A 7,695-nucleotide genomic window follows, 5' to 3' on the forward strand; every position below is an offset into this window, starting at 1 on the left:
GCCATACTCAAGGAGTATTTGCAACATACTTAGTACTAGCCTGACCTGCTAGCATCTAAAAGGGAGATGGAGGAGTGAAAGTGGATATTTTGCCATTGATTGCAGGAATAAGAATTCCCTAATCCCAGATTTGTGTGGGCTGGTTCCTTGCAAATGGCACTCGGATTCAAAGCTTGACTCAGCCACAGACAATGGGTGGCCTCTGGTTTGTGGCTGAGGTTTCTGGGTCTGTGAAGTAGATATAAAAGTGATTATCTCACAGATGGTATTTAACTCCAGGTAGGCTTGCTAAGATTTACAAGACAGAATCAGATAAGTGCTGGAAGTGTACAGAGGAGGAGGGAATGTTTTTTCATATGTGGTGGACTTGTAAAAGGGTAAAAGAGTATTGGGATATGATTTATAACGAATTGAAAAAAATGTTTAAAATTACTTTCCCCCCAAAATCAGAGTCCTTTCTGTTGGGGAAAATTCAGACTTAAATTCCCAGGTGTCAGAAAAGGTTATTTACCATATGTATGCAACAACTGCGGCCTGTGTTTTGTTAGCCCCAAAATGGAAAATGAGCGAGGTCCCAACCAAAGAAGAATGGCAACTTAAGTTGACAGAATATGCACAACTTGCAGACTTCACATATAGAATAAGAGAACAAGAAGTACATATGCTTAAAGAAGACTGGAAAACGTTTATTGAATATATGGAAAATAATTGTGTACAGCTGAAAACACTGGTAGCACTAAGACAAATTCAACAGAGTAAATAATTTTTGGTGGCTGTAAAAGTAGAAAACTGATTTTGAATGGTTATAGTAAAATATGCAGGGAGTATGATATGTAAAATGAATCAAGGAAAGAGAAGAAGGAAAGTCATCAATATTTTAAGCATGTAAAATGTTTATTTGAAATTGTAAAACAGAAAATTAAAAAAAAAAAGTGATTATCTTGCATAGCTTCTAGTGAGGAGGAACATGTAACCACCATATGTTGCTAACCCTAGGCCTTCAGAACAGGATGGACTATAAATATACAGACATGGTGCCACTCGAGTCACAATAATCCAAATAATGACATTGCCACCTGATACCTCCAAATTTTTTGGACTACAGTTGCCCTCAATCTCATATGGCGTTGGTGTGCTAGTGGGGGTTGATGGAAGTTGTATACCAAAGCAACTAGAAGGCACCAGGATGATGAACACTGCTCTGTGTTCCAGAATCTTATTTTAGTATGTTTTCAGAAGAGTTCTTAATTCTAATATGGCCCATGTAGGCCCAATAGTGCCCTTGAGGACTTCTTTAAGTGCCTGCAAACTCTCTGTCCCCACCACAATATTGATAGCTCCTTTCATCATGAGGTGGTGTCAGTTTGCATTTCATAGTACAGAAAGTACTGATCTGATCTTTTCTATTCTATTAAATTCAAGAAGGTTCTGGAAGCTTTTCTGTGTGAAAGAAGCAAGCAGAAGGTTCATGATGTTTGGGTTATTCCTTCAGAGAAGCTGAGTACAGCTGGCTTAAACTGGTTCTGCTTTCTCTTTCAGTCAAGGTCATGCTGACTATAATAATAAGGCCAAAAGGAGCCTGGGTTTCACTTTCTTCCTATCTCTCTTTCCTTCTGGAGTGGTGTTCTGTACATAGTATGCTTAGTGTTAAGGTTTAGACTTATTATAAGTTATTGTAGGTTTAATTAAGTCTGCTGCAACTGGATTTCTTACGGACAGGGCCAATCTTGAATGAATTGGATTTGTGACCATTATGCTCATTTGCCTTCAGTAGCAGCAAAGCTCTGCTGGGTGAAATATAATTGCCTCTGGTCTATATATATTTTTTTGAATTCTGCAACGTGTTTAAGTTCTTACTCTGCCAACTATATGTTGGAATCTGTTCTGGATCCATATTGAGTAGAATTTCAATGACAACTTTCCCCCAGGGCCAGTTCAAGACATTTTGCTGCCTAAAGTAAAGGATAGGATGGTGCCCATCTCTCGAGGCACATCTAGATGCCAACTGGATTAACAGTTGAATCTAACAGGTGAAAGGGCAGTATCTTCTACTGTACTTGAGGGCCGCAGACTAGTGGTGTAGGGCTCATGGCACGTCCCATCTCCAGCCACTGCTGCCTGAGGTAACTGCCTCATTTTGCCTTATTGTAGGGCCGGCCCTGTCTCCCCAGCCCCCTTGAAAGTACATAGAGTTGGCAGAGGAATTGGGAAGAGCTTTCCGCGGGTAGCGCTGTGGGTTAAACCACAGAGCCTAGGACTTGCTGATAAGAAGATCGGCGGTTCGAATGCCTGTGACTGGGTGAGCTCCCATTGCTTGGTCCCTGCTCCTGCCAACCTAGCAGTTTGAAAGCACGTCAAAGTGCAAGTAGATAAATAGGTACCGCTCCGGTGGGAAGGTAAACGGCGTTTCTGTGTGCTGCTCTCGTTCGCCAGAAGCGGCTTAGTCATGCTGGCCACATGATCCGGAAGCTGTACGCCAGCTCCCTCGGCCAATAAAGCGAGATGAGCGCCGCAACCCCAGAGTTGGTCACGACTGGACCTAATGGTCAGGGGTCCCTTTACCCTTTACCTTCCTTTTTATACAGTCTCCAAGACTTAGATTGGAAGCTGAGCAGAAAGTGGAACAACCTAGTAGGCAGGAGCCAAAGGTGAGGAATCTGAGAAACTGGGGAAAGAAAATCAGAGTGATCAGAGGGGTGGCAGAGAGCAGAAAGCGCTACACACACACACACACACACACACACACACACATGCAGGCTGGATCTAGTAAAAGATATCCATTTGAAACTGCAAACCTAAAGCATGGATCACATCTTTGACTCAAGCACACAAAGCACAGATCTGGTGCTTCCCATGGCACAAAAGATGAATCCTTATGGACCTCCACAAAACCCTTATGGATTTCTGCAAAACCACCATCCAATCATACGCAACCATTAGCCTATTTTAAAAACTTGAGGATTCATGCCTTGCATTGATGTGTCTGTGGCATTGCTAACAAGCATCAGATTTGGGGGATCAATCAAATCAGAGGTGGACTTAGGGGAATGTGATTGGTTCACCCGTATTGGGTGCTGAGCCAAGGGGGTGATGCGAAAGATGCAACAACAATGACGGAGAAGGGAACCCAAATTTGGGTGTCACACAGGGCACCCCTGAAATTTGAAAGCCCCAAGTCTGCCACTATGTACGTTCAAACAAATGTGTTTAATTTTGTTGGATCTGACTTTTACCCAAACTCGTGGAAAAGTAAAGAACGTGTGTGTCACTTTGCTTGTTGGTCAGGGCAGCAGCGGAGGCATGGATGCAACCAGGGGTTGCCAGGGTGACCATGACACTCTCAAAATCCCAAATGTGTTGACAGGCCCCAAATGGCTAGTAATTAGCACTGTAATGCCAGTAACTGCAAATGAAGAAACACCAGAAGGAAAAGAGCATTCTTTCTGTGGGTACTTGTAGCTGCAATTGGTGCTGTACAGTGGTAGCTCGGGTTAAGTACTTAATTCGTTCTGGAGGTCCATTCTTAATCTGAAACTGTTCTTAACCTCAAGCACCACTTTAGCTAATGGGGCCTCCTGCTGCTGTCGCACCGCTGGAGCACAATTTCTGTTCTCATCCTGAAGCAAAGTTCTTAACCTGAGGTAATATTTCTAGGTTAGCGGAGTCTGTAACCTGAAGCGTATGTAACCTGAAGCGTATGTAACCCAAAGCGTATGTAACCCAAGGTACCACTGTATATGCCAAAGGTAGGGATATCTGAAACTCTTGGTTCTGTTGCTTAACTTTAACACTCCTAACGGCAAGAAATCTCTGAAACAAGAAGCCAAAATGACTCAGCAAAATACAGTTCAGCTAAGAAAAAGACATAGAAATTCAAAACACATCTCTCGTGTTTGCTTATATGCAAAAAAGTATGCTTCTTATTATCATTTGTAAAAAGAAAAAAGAAAAAAATTCACATCTGAAACATTAGCTTTTTTCTTCGTTTCAATTGGAGAAGAGTTATGTAAGTGAAAGAATTAAAAAATGAGGTGGGAATAATGAGTCACTGCCCTTTTTCGCAAACCGTGTTGCATAACCCTCCCAGCAATAAAGAAGCAAAAAAACACACCACACAACAACCCTAAAGCAGCCAGACCTTTAAAGTGAGTTGAAAGTTCTCTGTTACGAAACCTAAAGCTGTTTAATAAAAGCAGAACTCTCGCGCTTCCTTGAAAATTCACCACACCTACGTCTGACGAAAGATTTGCCAACTGTCCAAAAATAGAAACTTGGAACACAATCAACATAGATATTGTGTCATCTGACAACTTCAAACAAAGCTCTAACACAACAAACGTGGAATTTGATTTATTTTATTATTTTTTAAAGAGGTAGGGGAGAGGGGTAACTGTGCAAGGCCAGAGATCATGCTTGCAAAGCGCTAAGAAAAAGTATCTGAGTGGGAGCCAGTTTGAATCGGAGTCCTATTGAAGTCAAGAAGATTGGCTTGGCTCTGGCCCAGATATTCCTGTGCAAATGGCTTGCAGATCGGGATTTTACAGAGTGATAACATTTCTATTGTACAATAAAGACTTTGTCAGCTCTTGCTATTTTTGTGCTTGTGGCTGACTGTAATGAGAACAATTCTGAGCGTCGTTTCTATTCACCGTGTAAAACCCCATCTAAACCGAGCTATCAACAAGCTGATGTAACATAGTTTATATAATAAGGCTGAAGTGCTTTGCTGCCTGATTATTGTTACAATTAACCACATGCCTTTTATGTACATTATGAAAGCTCTCGCCTGTCCCAGTTAATGAAACAAAGCCTGGCAAACTTGCTGGGGCTCTGCAGCAAGTTGCCTAAAGGGCTGAGAGACAACTAAGGTTATGATTGATGCCATTTTTGAAACGGCAGCAGCTATCAGCCTGCATGACCCAATTCATGGAGCAAACATTAACCTAATTCATGACAGATGAGAACCAAAGTTGTCTCTTCGTGTTTCAACACAGAGTACGAGAGGTGGCAAAGAGACTCCCTCTTCTTATGGCCCAGATCTGCCTCACCTTACATCACCTAGCGGGTGTCTAAACCACGAGCCTTTTGGGCTTGCCAATCAGAATGAGATTCAGCATTTGAAAGAAAGCAGCCTTCTTTTGAGTAAAAAACACGGTTCAAAATACATGGTCTGGGCAAACCAGCCTAGCATGAGAAGTTTTTAAAAGTTTGTTGGCCAGCATACATTAATTGGCCACTGACCGACACTCCCTCTTCTCACACGTGCTTCCATCTGTGTTCAAATGATACAAGCATGTTGTCTGCATAAAATAATACCCCAATCAATTTAAATTGAGCTTGCATGTATGTAGTTGCGCTAAATGACCCTTTGGGTCTCTTTGAACTTAACAGTTCCTCAACTCAATGAGGTGCCAGTAGCCATCTTCAAATATCTTAAGAGCCATCACGTGGAAGATGGAGCACACTTATTTATTCCTCCTCTGGGAACCAATGGATTCAAGTTACAAGAAAGGAAATTCCAAATAAACTTCAGGAATAACTTTCTGACAGGAAAAGGTGTTTGGGGCAGACTCCCTCAGGAGGTGGTGCACTCCTTCATTGGAGGTTTTGAAGCAAAGGTTGGATGGCCATCTGTCATGGATGCTTTAGCTGAGATTCCTGCATTACAGAGGGTTGGACTAGATGATCCATGGGGTCCCTTCCAACTCTATGATTCTATATCTTGATAAAGGTCCAATGGGTGCCAGCACAAAACAGCTGCCATGGCAGCAAAAACAAGAGGGAGCCTGGAATGCCTACCACTAAGTACTGTCACAAAAAAATTGCATAAATAAAAACCTGCTCATGTGTAAGGGCAGTCAATACACTTGTATATTGTACTCTGGACTCCTGTGTGCTTCTTGATTGAATGAAACATTGGAATATTCAGTAAGAGAATGCCAAAATGCATGCTGAAGTTTCTCTTCTCATAGGAGACAAATGAATTAGTTGCAGATATTCTAGATCACAGTCTGTGTGTTTTCAGTTGCAGAGGCTGCCCTCATGCAAAAAGCTGCTCTCTTATCAAGAGTATCTGAAGAAATGCAAAACAAAAAAAAATTCCTTCCAGTAGCACCTTAAAGACCAACTAAGTCAGTTCTTGGTATGAGCTTTCGTGTGCATGCACACTTCTTCAGATACACACACGGCTACCTATCTGTAACTGAAGAAATGCAGAAAACAAATAAAGCACAAATACAATAAATTATCAGTTCTAGTTTCACAGACGTTTCTTTTTATCTTCGCATGCAATGTGTAAAGCTTGATCCCATATTTTTGTTTTGGGATTGTTGTTCTTACACCAGAATAACTCTTCAATAGACTTCTTCTCCTGTAATTCAGAGGGTGTCTGTTTTGTCCTCTCTAATTCATAGATGTAAATCCTGATTCTGCGCCTTTTTGCCTGTTATTTATTCAACTGACAACCACACGGAGGACCACCGAGATTATATTTAGAATGAATAAAAGCCTAGACACCCAGGCCACAAGCCACAATCCATAAAACATGTTTTTAGCGAAGGAGTGTTCACTGCTTTGCGGTCAATCGCCATTTTTTAAATTGAAATAGAAATGTTGGTTTACAAGCCACAAGGTTAAAGTTATAGATTACAAGCCCAAAATCTGGCTCCCTGTCAACAGCACAAAAAGAATTAGATTAACCTTCACTTTCAAAGTGCTTGTTGCCAATCGAATATCAAATCTCTGCCTTGTGCTTAACCAGGAAGCTGTGCACTTCGCTTAAGGCAGGGATGGGGAATCTTCCCCCCCCCTCCCCTGCATGACAACTGCTTTGCTTCTTGGGCAATCTTCTGTGTCACGAGTGGGCAGGAAAAAGTGGATACACCCAAGGTTGTGAGACGCTTGCCTTTGTGCAGTAGGCTACATTCCAGCCCTCACTCGCTGGATCATCACCTTGTCGTGGTGACTGGGCTTGCACGTTCCTATGACCCTTGTGAGCGAAGCCATCGGGGGGTGAGAAATCTCCCTATTTTCATCTAAGGGATGTTGGAGGGCATGGATACCATCCCCTGTAATGTCCTTTTTGAGACTGAGTATAAACACAGTTTAACGCTATGGGTTAAACCACAGAGCCTAGGACTTGCAGATCAGAAGGTCGGCAATTCGAATCCCCGTGACGGGGTGAGCTCCCGTTGCTCGGTCCCTGCTCCTGCCAACCTAGCAGTTCGAAAGCACATCAAAGTGCAAGTAGATAAATAGGTACTACTCTGACGGGAAGGTAAACGGCATTTCCTTGCACTGCTCTGGTTTGCCAGAAGCGGCTTAGTCATGCTGGCCACATGACCCGGAAGCTGTACGCCGGCTCCCTTGGCCAATAAAGCGAGATGAGCGCCGCAACCCCAGAGTCGGCCACGACTGGACCTAATGGTTAGGGGTCCCTTTACTTTTAACTCTTTATAAAAACAGACTTCATGGCTTAACATGGTTGTGCTTTTCTTGCTTTTTGCTTCACCTCCTGCATTGTGTAACATCTTGCTTACTGAAGAGTTCCTTTTTGTATTTTGTAACATTTTGGTTGGTCATAATAAAGGCAATGCCCAGCTGTGGATTTTGGAGTTTGGTCTTTCTTTCTTTCTTTCTTTCTTTCTTTCTTTCTTTCTTTCTTTCTTTCTTTCCTTCCTTCCTTCCTTCCTTCCT

The sequence above is a fragment of the Podarcis gaigeae genome (genome assembly GCF_964106915.1).
Source record: "Podarcis gaigeae genome assembly, chromosome: 11".
Lineage (NCBI taxonomy): Eukaryota > Metazoa > Chordata > Lepidosauria > Squamata > Lacertidae > Podarcis > Podarcis gaigeae.